The sequence below is a fragment of the Pinus tabuliformis genome, chromosome Q (assembly GCF_031772625.1).
Source record: "Pinus tabuliformis cultivar Carrire ecotype Pingquan chromosome Q, CPIR1, whole genome shotgun sequence".
Taxonomy (NCBI): domain Eukaryota; kingdom Viridiplantae; phylum Streptophyta; class Pinopsida; order Pinales; family Pinaceae; genus Pinus; species Pinus tabuliformis.
This window is the reverse complement of record NC_142296.1, coordinates 1138775899-1138793296: the sequence shown is the minus strand read 5'-3', so window position 1 is coordinate 1138793296 and position 17398 is coordinate 1138775899. Positions and strand designations below refer to the sequence as shown.

Genomic DNA, 17398 nt, shown 5'->3' with positions numbered 1-17398 from the left:
TAAACAGAACATAAAGATGCAGAAATTGTAGAATAATTCTCTTTATTGATAATTCCGGACAATTACAGACTTGACCTGCGCTGCGCACTAAGCTGTAGGGGTCTGTGCAATCATCTGCAGACTTCTACTCTAGGCCTCTGCACACTCAGCTACAGAGCCTCTACCTACACTATGACTTAGACTTCTTGCTCTAAGCTATGACTCTTTTCTTTCTTCTCCATTGCTTGCTTTTTAAACTACTTAGAGCTTATATCTATTTATACAATTCCATGGTCCGTGGACCATGGGTAGATCTTTTATAGTAGACATTACATTTCCAAAATAAGGGCGGACAACCCTATGACTCTTTGACATCTACATGCTCTGCGGCCGCAAAATGCGGAGTCCTTACACTTGGATTACAAAATTTGACCAAAATATGGGCTTTTAGCCCCAAAACTATCCTTGGGGTATCCTGCACCTAACAGCCCCCCAACAGAAACATCATGACTCACCCTCGAGTCACTTTACAGGCACGAAGATCTTAGCGTGAGGACCTCCCAACTCCTTTTGGATCACTGCAACCTCGGCAGTGCACTGAGTGGCCGTCTGTTGGACTTCTTCCACTCTCTGCTCGGTGACTGCCGTTGAACTGCCACCCTAAATCTTCTGCTAAGTTTCCTGCAGTGTCACGGGCTTTCCTTCAATGGAGGCTATGATCTTATATGCCTCGTTTATCCATGGTTGCAGGCACACTTTTAAGATAGCTTCTTTGTGCCGAATGACATCTGCCAGTGCCTTAAACGCCTTTGCCTCCTGAATCTGTGTGAGCCTCTGTGTAAGGGTGACCATCTGTGCAGTCCCTTTGACCTAATCATACCTTTGTTGTAGCTTGTGCGCCTCTGTCTCCAGGCACTCCACATTCGGGTCTTCCTGCAGTATCGTCAAGACCTCGAATGTCTGTTCAAAAAGTCTTGTGTAGTCTGCTACTGCACTGTTGACTATCGCTATTAATGTTGCAACAACGGTGGCATGCTATTCCCTGATTTCCAGCAGAGTTGAAGGCTGAGCCCTCAACTGCAATTCTATGATCTATAGGTTTAGCTCTAGCTGAATCCTAGCCATCTTTGTTCGAGCGTCGGGCACCCCTGTGGCCAACTTGCAGACACGCGCCTCAACCGGTTCTTCTGTAGGCTTCCTCCACAACCTCCATGATTTTCTTATTTTGTTCCACTGCCTCGTTGCACTGCAGGCCCAACTACTCAATGTTGATGCACTGCTTGTTCATCACCTGCAGAGCGCAACTCTCCTGGGCCCTAAATACCATGATGACTCCATCCTGTAAGAGGTGGAGTGTCTCTCGAGGGAGCACGACCATATTCAATCCCACCCCTTTCAGGCTGTTGATTATGGGCCTGTCGGCCTCATTTTCTATAGTGAGTGCCCCATCTAGTAGCACTATTGTGTTGGTCACCTTTGTGTGCAACATCTCCGCAGTAGCTGAAGTATTGATCGCGAGGCTAGTGGACATTGTGCCAGCCTATGGAGTGCGAGCCTGCAACTCTTGTAACTCTGTTCGAAGAGACCCTAATACCACTTGCTGCTACTCTCCGAACTATTGGAAGGCCTCCATGGTGACATCCCTCACCGTTTCTCCAATATCATGCAAATACCCCTTAGTGAGGGTGATTGGGTCGAAGGATGTCTTTGATGCCTTGGTTCTTTCATGGCCCTACCTTCTCTTACGATCATTGATGCTTGAGTTGGGTAGACGTCGTCTATGGGTCCACACCACCTTGTTCTGTTAGCTCCGCTGTTTCTGCTTCAGTCTTGGGTGAAGGTAATTAGTTTACACGTGTAATTCTTACATTTTTGGTTAGTTTTGGATCAACTCGACCATTTTATTTTCCCAACTCCATGGCAACTTTCAATTCCATTAATTTTTCAATATTTACTTTAAATATTCCAAGTTCACTATATTTTTGTCTCAATTTCTCTTTTGTATTATGAAATTGCTTCTTGTCAGCACACTCTTTTCCAAACAATTGAGTTGACGTGATTCCAAAGACAACCCCATGTACACGACCCCTCCTCTCAAGCCATGAAACTATTGCAATGGCATCATCCTTTGTTGCATATGCAGGAAAGACTAAATCATTTTTTATCTATTCAATTTGTTTATAACAATGTCAACATTTCAACAAATTCATGTAAGAAACATCATTAACATTAAAAAAAAACTAAATAGATACAAGAATAGGTCATGCATTGTGGATGGTTCCACATCTAAATAATAATATTTTTTTTCTCTCTAACAATAATTATGATGTGACCAAAATCATGAAAGGTGTGTGCAACTAAAAAATAAGATAATGATGGCATTATCTATTTACCCTAACCTTCATGGTAATTTGTGGCCATATATAGTAGTTTGGTAGGTTATGGTTTTTAGAAAGAGCCTATCCAAAGCATGATTTGGAATGGAATACTGAGGCTTAGTAGCTCCATATGCATGTATGTATATTCCATTCTTAGTTATATATCTATTACCAATCAACTCCAAGTAAACCATAATTGTGGGGGAGAACTTGGGGCACTCCTTCTGAAAGATTAGTTATAGAGTGGGGAAATAAAGTCATTACAAATCTTAGGATAGTAGTGAATATGGTTCAAATTATAAATACTTTGGTAAAACACATTGATTGCAAGATATATTCTAGATTCAAACCAAAGGACATGTTAGGGAATGTGTTAAAGAACATACTTAACAATCTGATAGGTAGGAGGACATAAATAATTTGAAACATTAACCAAGGAAATGATTCTTGAACTTACCTATGCATGGATCAAGTTGTTGGAGATGATATCCACCTCATTAAAGATGGTTTTGTATTCATAAATCCATATAACACAAGGAACCAATTCTTGTAGAAATGGGTTATGTCTCCCTCTCTATATGATGTGCTCATTAGGACCATGGAATATTCTTAAACTACCAACTTGAAACTCTAAGTGGAGTAAAACACTTAGCTAAATTTATTGAATGAATTTTGTGTTATCCCATCACTTCACTAGTGTTTTAGGGGTCATTGGTTTCTCTATAATCTTAGGCTTTCATTAGTAGCCCGTGGTGTCAATCCATTTAGAGAGCTCAAATGAACTTACTCAATGTGACGTGCTTTTGTCGTTAACAATAACATTCCTCCATGGATGTCAATAAAGAGGAAGCACATAATATTGATAATGATTGTTCTAGGTATATGTTTAGAATACCTTGAAAGGCCTTGTTCATGAGAAAGTTAGTCAAAGATAAACATTGTAAACTTTTACAATATTGAACAATTGCTACAAACCCTTCAAGTAGAGGTTACTTATCACATGATGTATTTTTTTGGGATCAATAAGACACAAGAATAAACAAGTGAGAAGAGAGTAATTTAGTTTATTGTAATAGTAACACAAGTTATATTTGTCATTTTAAAAAGAAGTTAGTACATAAGTGAGCCTAGGCCAACCCCTTAAAAATAGCCATAAGGCCTTCCTCTTTTGCAACTCCTTGACCATAAGGGTCTAATTGAAAACACATTGTTCCTTTAAAGATTTGTAGGTGGAGGTAACCACTTCAAGCCCTTTAACTTGAAGATAATCCAATATTTGCAATCTTTTACAATAATAAGTCCATTATACACACTCCTCATCTTAGAGTTGGGCATAGAGGGAGAATACTTGATCGATGCCAACCTTTTAAATGAACAACCTTTCCTACTCATTGGTTGGGCTCTCCATCACAAGTTGAAGGAGTATATGTGCCCTGAATCAAAGATGATATCTTAACATGAGTTATTGACACTTGAACATACTTTCCATGGATCTCATGTAAAAAAATATGGAGAGGATCTTTGAATATTAAGAAACATTTGCGCATACTCTACTTAATTTGTAGGTGGTAGCGCTTCAATTTTTTCCATTTATTGGGAAATCTCACTCAAAAATTCGACTATTGAAGAATCAATCCTATGCTAAATCACTCCTACCTTCTCATTTTTAATATCTTTGTGAGCTTTCACCTATGACCCTTAAAGTCAGTGCCCTTTAGCACCTTGACTGGTGGAATAGGAGGAGTTGCAATAAGAGGCAAACTCCATTCCCCTTGACCTTTGTCGAGACCTCTAGATGAACCTACAATATATAACCCTCCTTTGAATTAACATGTAATTTTGTTCTTTTTTCACTTCCTTTACATACCATCCCTTTAGGGGCATCCTCATAGGAAGAGATTGTGGTTGAAATATTACAACAACAAAATCGGGCACACAATATCTTTAAAGGGTTTCAAGGGAGGGGTATTAGAAAATAACAATATAATCCCCTATAGCCCTTAAGAAATTCTCAACACCTAAATTAAATGACAAATTGATAACTAGACCCAAAGATAGATCTCAAAGTTCAAGGCCAAACCCAAATAGAAAGAATCACACTATTGATTAAGCATTGATATTGAGTTTTGGTAAAATCAAGGACCTATTTTCAAGATCTTGACCTTGTTTTTAGCATTCTCAAATGGAAGGTTTAAAACCCACATTAAAAAGGGGAGATTTTCACCTTAGCCTTTGCAACCTTTGTCCAAGACAAATTTATCTAATGAACCAGCTTGGATATGTTAGGTCTTGATTTCTAGAGTACTCAATCAATGTTTTTGAGGCCAAATCCCTAGCTCCAACTAAAATTTAGTCCTAATAAAGAGGAAACTTGAAAAGTCTTGCTATTTGGGGACATTTTTCCTTCCTTTTAATTGATTTACAACAAACCTTAGTGTCTCTAGTTTCTTATCTTTCTCTTTCAATTTCCAAAAAAAAATCATTAATCATATATCATAAACACTTTCTAATAAACATTGAAATCATTAACTTATATAACTTAGAGAGTATCTTTACCCATGAAAACATGAAAGAACCCATTACACTCTAATATGATTCTAATGGTCTCCTCAAAACACACCTTGCAAACTCTTACAACTATGGGCTTCTTTGCCGAATTAGTGTAACTAGAGGAGGGTGAGCCAGTCAAATATTATTGTTATTTTTATTTTGGGATGGCACCAAATGTACTGTTGAATTCTGGTGCCTTCATTTGAAATCAACCATTACATTCTAATCCTGCATGTGCACAATGTCTGACATTGAGGTAGGGTTTTTCTTCATTTCTTTCATTTTCTTCAGGTTTTTTGTTAGGTGGGGTTGTTGATTTTATGGGACCTCCTCTAGAGAATCCTTTCAACCACCAAAAAAACAAACCCCTCCACCTTAGAAACAATATAGGAATCCTAGCCTACATACCTCTCTTTCCCTTGCACCATATGAAGCTTTTGGATCAACATACCTACGAGGGCCTAGTGAGATCCATATCTACATGTAGGTCCTTTGTTTCTCCACTTGGGTGTTCATTTTTGATCTCTAAAGAGGTACCCAAGTGAAGATCCACCTCCTGGTGCAGAATGCACCTTTGTAGAGTGCCGGTCAATAACAAAATTTTGTTGTTGTGCTCATTAGCCCTATGATAATTGTTCATTTTTCTGCTCGCCTGTCCTTCAAGCTGTGTAGCAAGAGGAGAAACCTGAGTCAAACTGGGAGCCATCACCACCTATGGGGCAGGCTCTATTTTCTCAGCAGGCTTTGTGGGTGGTGGTACATCTGAAACAAACACATACCCCAGAGAATTTTGCCCCCCTCCACTGCTCACACCATGCCCTATGACTGACTGAAAATTGTCTCACTGTTTGAAATCCAAGAATCTAAAAAATGGCACGTTTGTAACTAAAATACAAATACAAAATGCCAAATATGAAACTTGAGGTTTTGTCCCTATTCCTACTATTATAGACTTGAGATATGTGAGCCGCACAAAGGAATATGTGAGGAGGTAGAAAGAAGGAAATGGAGAGGTAGAAAGAAACATTGGAAGAAAGTGAATATTCAGGGAAGGAAATGGGACATAGAGTAGTGAATTCAGATCAGATCTTGCTTCGAGATGTAGCAGGGAGAAGGCTTGATGTAATTGCAAATAGAATGCGTGAACAACCAAAGGAATTTCTAGAAGATCTAGATGCATATCTTTGGGTGATCCTTGAAGGCACAAGAGGTCTTCAACACACTGAAGAATTTTCTCTTTTGAAAAAGCTTGTGTAAGGTAGGAGTGATCTTACACCTATGTCGATGTCCAGGGCACATAGTTGAACTAGAAGTATTTATTGCTATAAAAATAGGGATTCAAGTATTTTTTCATCTAGATATTAGTGTCACCCAAATGGTCCTCATTGAGATCGTTTCCTACAAATGATGTGGAAATATAACATGTCAGAGTCAACTTCCTGCGGATGATTATAGCTCTGAAATTTGTCACACCAAGAACGGATTCTGTAGCCTTTTCATGTGCATTATTTGCAGCAAATTTGACTTTGAAGTGAATACTCGTTGATGGGTGGGTTGTGATACTTGTTCCCATTGGACACACATAGATTGTGTAATCCGTGTTGGACAAATAAGCATAGGTACCAATATTTTAACCTTTTTTTGTGGAGGATATAGGAGTTTTCAAATCCTATAGGTTTTCTACTTAGTTTTATTTCTTGTTTTTGTTAAGTTGGTTTTGGAGAAGAGAGTTAAGCCTAGTGTCTTGTAATCATTGACCTGGTGGATATGAAATATATCCAATTGGGACTGAAAATTATGCATTACAAGTTTCTTAAATTCCATGGTATTTAGTATCAATCTTATTTGTTGAATTTACAATTTTAGAAACAACTGAAAAACATTGAAAGTTGAAAAATATTGAAAATTGAAATGATGTTGAAAGATTATATATATTTGTTTTATAAAGTTTGATAAAATTTTCAGTTTCTATGTCAGATAATTTTAAGTTTATCATATTCTATCTAGATGAGGATTTAAACAAATTCCATTACTGCCAATGTGTTAATAAATTCTAATACTATCAATATGCCTCCTTGCTGTGATATATTTAGGTGTTTAAAATAAGTGTTGATTCCTTTTAATATGCATATCATGATGTTATATGTTGACTTATTGACTATTCTGGATACGGGAGTGTGGTACAGGGTCCTCTAAAATGTTTTTCAGGTGTAGGGCTTGTGAGAGGACATCAAAACTATTAGGGCGGGTGAAGGATGTGTTTCAGCATTGTGCCCCTGATTGGGATAGGAAAGATGTAATGTTCGCAGCTGAAATTTTCCTAATTTTCATTTAAAATTTCTGAGTTTTTATCGATTTTCAATGAGTCTTTTAGTGAACTATTTTATCAATATTTAGTGCGTAAATTGATGTACGTGTCCTTTTTAACTTGCAATCAATTTGCAGTTACATAAACATGAACTAGTTTTCATTCCAGTGAATAGAATAGTATGTAAGGCTAAACAAAATAACACAAAACACTATTGTGACTGATATTAAAGAAAATGGAAGGGGACACAACCACCATATTAATTTTCAATAAGGGAAAATACATGATGAGAACACAACAAAGAAACTGGAATTGTTTTTCATAATATATGAGTGAAATATCAATCATACAAGAATGTTGATCCATCCTTAATACATTGATAGCATAGCTTCCCAAATGGCCATGTGCTTGGTGCTTCCATAAACAACTCATCCCCACTTATCAACAACTATATAAACCTAAAAACTTGATGCTTAGGCTTCACTGAAATGATGTCCATGATCTGATAGTAATGTCCCTTCTACATGCACCTCTAGAAATCATTCTTTGCAACCCAAAATGTTGCCACAATGCATAGGACCCAACCAATCTTAAGGAGAAAATCCACAGTCGACCAGGGTGGATTTACACAGCTAAAGAAAAAGGAAGAACTTGGCCCATGAACATGCTAACAATCACAATAAACTCACTGATATTCAGTTGGTATTCACACCCATGCACAAAGACAAAAGAGAGGCCAACAGAGGTTAAACTTGTCCAAAATGCATGCTACAGCCAATAATCAAGCACAACCCCTTCTCTTCAATATATCCAATCAATGGAATGAGGAATGTTCAACAAATAGTGCTCAATTTATATGGCCAAACCCTTCTTCAAAAAATAGGCAACACACACAACAGATAGAAGGGAAATGTGTCCCTTTGATGTAACTCACACAATAGGGGTATTAACAAGTATTTTGGTTCAATATTATGCATTAAATCATAGCCCCACACCAAATATAATGCAGCCTCCACATTAGAATGATATCTTTCCCTTTCACTGAGTGAACTCGACCCCACAATAGTGGCTATGCAATCAACAAACCATACAAAAAATCATGCCAATGAATAAGAGACTCAACCTCTTTCTTATTGGCTAAATAAGACCTCTGCTATAGGCTATAATTTCGTACTTCTTGAATTCGATGCTTGGGAACTAGAAACAATCTCCAGATCTGCCTCTCCAACCTTGAGCTCAACCCTTCTAGCAAGACAATGATACTCGGCCCCTTGATGTAGGAGAATAGACCTGTGAATATAAGAATTTAATGTCAAAAATTCCTTGCAACAATTTATGATCAGATCTTCAATATTGAATCAAACAACTAAACCAATTGAGCACCAATGGAAGATCTAATATAATCTTCCCCAATTAGCTAACTAGGGTGGCACTCGAAGTCCACTGAAATTAGCTTGAGTTTCGCTTGAAACTCTTAAACTCGCTTGAGCTCCCTTCACTTATCAATGATATAGATAGAATCAAATGAATTGAAATTGAGTCCCTCCTCTATTTATAATTCTCCATTGAGCCTCCTTCTAGCTTTTAGATTCTCCCTTTTCCCTATTATTTTATTCGTGGGGCCCATTCTCCACTTTTGCCGCCATTTGAATAAAATAATAATTTTCCGCCATTCTAATAAAATAATAATTATCCTCCCTTCTCCAATAAAATATTAATTTTCCATCATTTTATTAAAATAAGGATTTGTCTTCCTCAATAAAATATTATTTTGCCACCATCCCATTAAAATAATAGTTTCTCCTTCTCTCACAAAATAATATTTCCAAAATTGGCAAAACTCCTTATTGAATTTGCACTCACAAAATTTGTGAACATGACCCTCCTCCCCGTCTAAGATTTCTTGTCCCAAGAAATCCATCCTATAGTCCTAGGTCCCAAATAAGTCTAGAGAACCCCTACGACATATGACCCAAAGTTTGCATATCTACACCAACAAAGATAGAAGCACTGTAGCTTGTTGCTCTTTCAAGTAATGTACTCTCTTGTGACTCATGAATATGAATCATACTGTGACAGTAATGAATCTTTGTCCCCAGAGAGAAAGTAAAGAATATAGGAGCTAGTTTTGGCTGCATGACTACAAAATCATTGCAGAATCTCTATTTTAAGCAAACCTCCAATTCCATAGGCAAAGCCATTAACATTCTAAGTTGTAAAGTAGACTGTGTAGTAGCAGATGCTTTCATAACCATATCATGTAATATGTTTGCTTGTCTCCCTACCTTTTTTTCATGTCCATTGAGGACCAAATATAAATGGCCATATAGAGACACACACTGTAAGCACAGTTACCAGAGTACTAAAGTAAATTCCCACAGTGGTACAATAGCATGATCTCATTTGGAAAAAGTCAAAGCAATGTCTGAATCTATAGATATACAAACTAAATGTCTGTTTACCATTTCCACTAGCCATATTTGACTCAAGGAGAGAATTTTGATAAAGTCCTACACCACAACCTCTACCAACTTGGATGTATTCATGATTAATTACATTTCCTTGGCGTAGGGTTGGATTAAGACTAGCAAAAATATCCTCACTCAAATTGGTCATCTTCGATGCTTTGCTTACACCTCCTCTTGTGATATGAGATAAGCGATCCAAATGCCCATGGTGAAATGTACCTTAAGTGGGTTTGCTAGTAGCCGTTGACAAATGGTGACATTACTAACCTCTTGATTTGATATAATTCGAACCAATGTTGTCTTCCTGCTTATACAGATGTGCATTCTCAGATGATGAATTGTTGGGGGTTTCACCCCATGGTCTCCAAAATATTTCCGCAACAAATTTCTCATCTTAAAAGCTCCTTCAAGATAGTTGTTTTGATTCATGTCAATTATTTGCAGATCTTCACTATGAGTAAAAATAATAGCATAGTTTTGATTTTCCAACTTCCCTACACCAAGGACAACATGTCCCGAACGTTTGATGCGATATATTTTCTGGTCCAACTGATCAACAACCTTAACAAGGAATGATTAATAAAACCCTGGGGACTTATATTTCTCTCTATCTTTTTCTTCATCAACATAAGAAATCAGTGGAGATGTGTATGTAAACATAAGGCCCAAGATATTCTTCACCCGATCATTAATAGATCTCTTATGTGTACCATACAATTTAAATGATACAATATATGTGAATTTAAGGTCTTCCATTGTTTTCAATTGTGATGATACTGATCTATGATTATTTTTGTACTCATCCTGAATATACCTTTGTAACTTGTAGCCTTCAAAAATTTCTTCATCCTTTCCCATATCCAAAAATCACTGGAGTTCTACAGCTTCCTAGTAGTACATCAAATCTTTGATTGTCTTTCTTAGAACTTGCCCTTTATTAAATGTCCAATGCAAAGGCTTTTGCACTTTATCTTTTTGTTCTAAGACATCAACCTCTGTCTCACAACTTGATTGTCCTAGGAAGTCCTTCCATTCATCTATGTAGATTCTTGAGAAATAAAAAAGAATGGAGACAGCATCTCCATTTCCCAGCAAAAGTTTCTTCAATGAGAAAAGAACATTCCCCTTGTAGTATGGCATCAGAACACCTTTTAAGTTAGACAACCCAGGAAGGGGTTCATTAATCCTTATTATTCTTCTTCCAAGGGTGGTAGAATGTAATTGAATCCCATCCATAAAAAAGTAAACCTTGATAAGTATAATAATTTCTTTTCTCCTGTCAGCCATTTGATCTGGGGATGGTGCTAGGAGAACTTGAGAAGGGAGTGCAACGATTGTGCCCCAGCTAACTGTTAGTCCATATTAATGAATAATGACCACTTGCATTTCATTCTTTGCTGCCTCATATTAAACTTTGTACATAAAAGGGACAAAAGTATCATTATGTTGCCTCGTTTGTCCTTCTTTTGTGCTTGGCCACATTGTTCTAGCACTGGCAATAGAACCAAACTGAAAGTAGCTTATTGCTGAGATTAATCTCCCATCCAGCATGAATGGAAGGGGAGCGATTTTGAAACCTAGTATATCATTGTGCCGCAATACTGGCCCTTCTTCATCTGCAAGTTTGTATGTCTTTGAATATAACCACATTGAATAAGGAATATGGTCTGCAATCTGTTCCCCATTACACCCTACAAGAAGGCGCATTTTACCAGAATCTATTTCTAATCTTGATGAGGAGACAATGTCAAAGCAATTTTCATCATGGTCCATCTCAGATACCAAAGTATGGAAAGGCATAAATGGGGGCATCCCATGGTATATTGGAGCATGGTCAGCTACCAAGGAATCTTTCTGATTATTAACAGTAAACACTACAATTTGTCCATTATAGAATTGTACCTCACTGGTGCATTCAGGTGACATAGTTTTAAATGAGGGTTTCTGTGGATAAAATAGTTGATGGATAGTAGTGTTACATCTTCCATGGTGATTTGTTACACAATGTTTATTGCCTGCCTTGAATGATTTTCAAATTGATATAGTGTTTTAGTAGCACAATTCGGATTAGTAAATGGAATGAGCTCAATGTTAAGGCTTAAAAAAACAAGTGGATTCAATTGTGGATAATCCTTTTCATCATCGACTTTAAAAATAGGTTTAACCATGTCAGAATTAACATGACATTTGGATCCCAAGGGAACATCCATCTCCAAACACTTATTTGCTTTACGTATTGTTTTTGAAAAGAATTTTCCCCTTGATTTTGTACTCAGAGAAAAGGTAGGAGATATACTAGATCGATCCCTCTCTTTAGCATTAGAGAAAATCATGAGAAACTCTACATTAGTTTCATTCACACCGTCTTTGGTTTCACCAAAGGCTACTTTGTGAAGTTCCCACATAATTCTAACATCCCTATTTTTGCCTCGATCAAACACAGTGGTTGTCCAACTTCTTTTTTGCCTCCCTTCTATTGTATTTGATAAAATTTGTTCATTTGTAGATAAAAATACATGATCCATGATAAGCTGAGTTCTATCACCTCCCACAAAATTAGACATTAAAATTGTTTTGTTCTTTCTGCATTATTCACTGCATGACTTAGGGGTACATTCTATTACTCTGGAAGTAGTACTAGTTTCCTTGTCTATCATACTCAAAATGATATTGGATGAAATTACATTGATAACAATCAGTTCTCTAGATGAAATGTTATTAACCTCTGGTAGCCCAACTTGCTTGTTTTGCAAAATAACCCTTTCATTAGGATAAAACCCATGCCTTGTTGCCTTAGAAAGCTTTGATCATTCAAGTGGAAATCCCTTTGGGTGTATCTTCCTCCAAAATCACTATCCATTGTGTCCTTGCTCCCTTTAGATGTGCCTTTTAGAGCTTCAACTACATTTGAATTCCCTATTAATACGGAATCAGCTGCATTCAAGTCTGTCTCTTCAACTGAATGCATTAAATCTTCAGTTCTGTTAGGATCCTCAACTACATTTTCCTCATCAGGGTATCAAGATTGGGGCTTGCAATTTTTCTCTTCTTTCCTTGCTAGTAGGCATGTTTCCATGAGTTTTTCCACTTCTAGGGTAGTTCTAGCATACCGTTTATCAATTCATGTGTTGTCCTTTGCTGCCATCTAGCTGCTATTATACCCTCCATATTTTCCATGATACCTTCAATTTATTCCTCTGGTTCACTTGTCTTTAGGCCCACAACTGGCCAAGATGCTCTTATACTACTATAATCATTTAGTCTAATGTTACCACTTGAAATTTTTGTAGTTTTCACTTAAAATTTCTGAGTTTTTACGAAGTTTCAATGAGTCTTTTAGTGAACTATTTTGTCAAAACTTAGTGAGTAAATTGATGTAGGTGTCCTTTTTAACTTGCAATCAATTTGGAGTTACATAAACATGAACCAGACTTCATTCTAGTGAATAGAACAGTATGTAAGACTCAGAAAAATAACACATAACACTATTATGACTGATATTAAAGCAAATTGAAGGGTACACAACCACCATATTAATTTTCTATAAGGGAAAATATATGATGAGAACACAACAAAGAACCTTGACTTGTTTTTCATAATATATCAGTGAAATATCAGTCATACAAGAATGTTGATCCAACCTTAATACATTGATAACATAGCTTCCTAAATGGCCACGTGGTTGATGCTTTCATAAACATCTCGTCGCCACTTATCAGCAGCAATATAACCCAAAAAACTTGATGCCTAGGCTTCACTGAAACATTCTCCATGATCTGATAATAATGTCCCTTCTACATGCACCTATGGAACTCATTCTCTGCAACCCAAAATGCTGCCACAATGCATAGGACCCACCTAATCTTAAGGAGAAAATCCACGATCAACAAGGGTGGATTTACTCAGCTGAAAACAAAAGAAGAACTTGGCCCATGAACATGCTAACAACCAAAATAAACTCACTGATATTCAATTTGTCTTCACACCCATGCATAAAGACAAAAGATAGGCCAATGGAGGTTAAAATCGTACAAAATGTGTGCTACATCCATCAATCAAACACAACCCCTTCTCTTCAATATATTCAGTCAATGGCATGAGGAACGTTTAACAAATAGTGCTCAGTTTATATGCCCAAACCCTTCTTCAAAAAAGAGGCAACCCACACAAAAAATAGAAGGGAATTGTGTCCCTTTGATGTAACTCACATAGCAGGGGAGTTAACAAGTATTTTGGTTCACTATTATGCATTAAATCACAACCCCACACGAAATAAAACCTAACCTCCACACTGGACTAGTATCTCACCCAAACCACACAGAAAATCATGCCAATGAATAAGAGACTTAGTCTCCTTCTTATTAGCTAAATAATATCTCTCCTATAGGCTATAATTTCATCCTTCTTGAATCCAATGCTTGGGAACTAGAAACAATCTCCATATTTGCCTCCCCAACCTTGAGCTCGACCCTTCTAGCAAGACAATGATACTCGGCCCCTTGATGGCAAATTTTTTTGTTATATAAATAATTTTGATGCACAAAATTCAGTTGGTAAGCATACTATACCATCTAAATTCTCTATTTTATTTCCTTACATTTTGTCTTTGTCATGCTTATAAACCCATGTAGCAAGTCTTAGGCATATTGGCCCAACCAAAAGAGTTATAAAAACACTGTTTAGAAATGTCAATTGAATCTACTACTTGCGTGTGTGGTTATAAGACAAGGTAGGCTGAACCTTGTAGTAAAACACCACCTTTTGAATGGAAATGCTAAATAGAACCTTAATTTTGAAAGAAATTACACTTCACTGCTATTTTTTGAAACTTCTTGTAATTTACAGAGATGGAGACATTTTCTTTTGTGTGACATCCTTCCCTCCAAATATTCATGCACGCCATTTGTGAGTTTGTTATAAATTCTAAGGATTTTATGCAGCATGCTCTTGGATACAATGTTTAGAGGATGAAGGATGGGTGAAGGATATGTTTCAGCGCTTTCCCCATAGTCACCACATCCAGCTACATTCTATGATTAAATTTGAAATTGGCCAAATTTCAAGAAAGGATGAACAAATTCGTTCAAATTCGCCCATTAAATTCAGTTGAAAGGAAAAAAATACCGTTTCATGTAGAAGTGGAGCTAAATTTACTTTAGAATTTTTGAAAAATTCTCGCATTACTCATAACTAAAGGAATACCCTATTCAACTTTATGGTTTACAGTTTTACATATTTTAAGGTTTTCACACGGTGTGGCTCACCAAAATTCATAGGGTTATCAAAGAGTGTTATCTTCTTTGGGCAACCGGGTTGACTTGCTCATTACGCACTTGCATATTGGGTGCCTCTGACCATGCCCATGCTCACAACCGCGAATTTACAGTACTGTATCTTTGGTGAGTATTTTAAATTAAATAAAATCAACTTCTATGATATATAAATTTAATATATAAATTAACATAAAATACAAATACTTTTTTATTAAGGTTCTAAATTAATAGAAAGTACAATAGTGTTTTTAGGTTGTAAGTTAGTTTAACTTTATATATATTAAACTTGAAGTTATATCAATTATAATTATAAATTTTGAAATTTATTTTTATAATTATAAAAATTATATTAGTAAAATTATATAATTAAAAAATGAATATATATATATATATATATATACACACACATTTGAATTAAATGGTGAATTTTATCAATCATATTGGTTAGACAATTTGTTTTCAAACTTTATTGTTATCGATTTCGATCATGAACACGAACCAGGTGACTTAGCTTGCCCCTGATTGAGATAGGAAAGCCCTCATGAAGGGTTTTGATGGTATTTAGAGGATATTTCATGGAAGTGAGGACTCCAGGGGTAGAAAACTATTTTGGAAGTCTGAAGAATTATTGGAAAGTTTGAAGACTGGAGCTGCTGATGAGGCTGTAGTTTGCAAAGTGTGATGCAACATTTCTTTCAAGGTTTGGTTTTTCCAACACATGGAAATTTTTATTTTTATATAAATTCTTTTGATGCATAATATTCAGATTTTAAGCATACTATGCCATTTAAATTCTCTACTTTTTTTCCTTACATTTTGGCTTTGTCATGCTTATAAACCCATGTAGCAAGTCTTAAGCATTTTGTCCCAACTGAAAGAGTTATAAAAATATTGTTTAGAAACCTTTTGAACTAAAATGCTAAATAGTATCTTTATTTTGAAGGAAATTGCATTTCATTGTGATATTTAGATTTTTTTAAGCTTGTTTCACTTTTACAGGGATGGAGATATTTCTTTTTTGTGACATTCTTCTCTCCAAATATTCATACATGCCATTTGTGGGTTTGTTATAAATGCTAAAGATTTTATGTTGCAGGCCCTTGGATACAAAAATTCATATAATGTACTTGGGAATCAATGACCAAATCTCCTTCTTTTTCATGGTTTCGGAGCAAATGCCCTCTTGGGATGGGATACCCAAATTTGTGAGCTCGGGAAGCACTTCGATCTCCTCATCCCGGACCTCCTATTCTTCGGGAACTCCACCACCACGAGCTCTGAGCACACTGAGCTCTTTCAAGCAGAGTGCATGAAGAGTATGGTGGAATATCTTGGGGTGCAGAGTGTGATCGTGGTGGGGCACAACTACGGTGGCTTCATTGCCTTCTGGATGGCGCACAAATACCCTAATCTCATCCAACACCTAATTATCATCAGCTCAACAATTTGCATGACGTCGTCGACAAACAATATTCTTCTCAAAGAGTTGGGCTCCGATGACATTAAAGACGTTCTGATTCCCAACAATTCTGGAGACATGAGAAAAGGCATGAATATTACATTTTACAAGATGCCATGGCTTCCAACTTGTATATATGAGGACCTCCTTCAGGTATTGTTTGGTTGTTTCCTTTGGAACGAAATGTTAAGTTATTATGTTTAATTTGTTAATTTATTTTGTTTAATTTGAATTTGAATGCTTGGTAGACCATAGGAGGAAACAGAGAGAAGAGACTAGAGTTGTTGAATGCTATTGTCATTGGTTCAAAGAATTCACACTTACTGCCCACAGTAAACCAAGTTTGTTTCTTTACGATATATTATATTTAATGGTGTACAATTAGTATGTGCTCCATGATTGTAGATTTCAGAAATATTATGAAATCAGATGGACAGTTTCTTTATGATACATTGGATTTAATGGTGTACAATTAGTATGTGCTCCATGATTGTAGATTTCATAAATATTATGAAATTGGATGGATAGAATTTTAGGGACAGAAGAAGAAGGGAGGTTAATTGTTTGAATTAGTTGTTGTATTGGAATTCCAAAATGCCTATCCTTTCCAAATATCGTAAATGCTAGAATATCCCAATAAATACCAGTGAGGTCAAATAGTTAACCTCTATGTTGTCTGAACTAAGTCAATTGTTTAACCTAGGTGCTATATGTGGCATTTCAAAATTTTTATCCTTATCCAGATTGTAATGCTGGGAATATCCCAATAGACAGCAATGAGGTCAAACAGTTGAGCACACTGTAGTGTAATTATTTTAAAAATATGCAATCAAAATAAATTCAGCATTCCAAAATATTAAATAAGGATACACTAATGTATCCATTTTTTTCAAATATTAAATAAGGATACATTAATGTATCCATTTGTTTCAAATTATTGATGTTTGTAATTCTTGATGGAAACTTAAGGTTTTTGTGTTTCC

At 36.2% G+C, this 17398-nt stretch overlaps 1 pseudogene; it reads left to right on the top strand.

Moving 5' to 3' along the window:
- The first annotated feature begins 5912 nt into the window (after positions 1-5912).
- On the top strand, positions 5913-16891 carry LOC149223574 (OBERON-like protein; annotated as a pseudogene).
- The last annotated feature ends 507 nt before the right edge of the window (positions 16892-17398 follow it).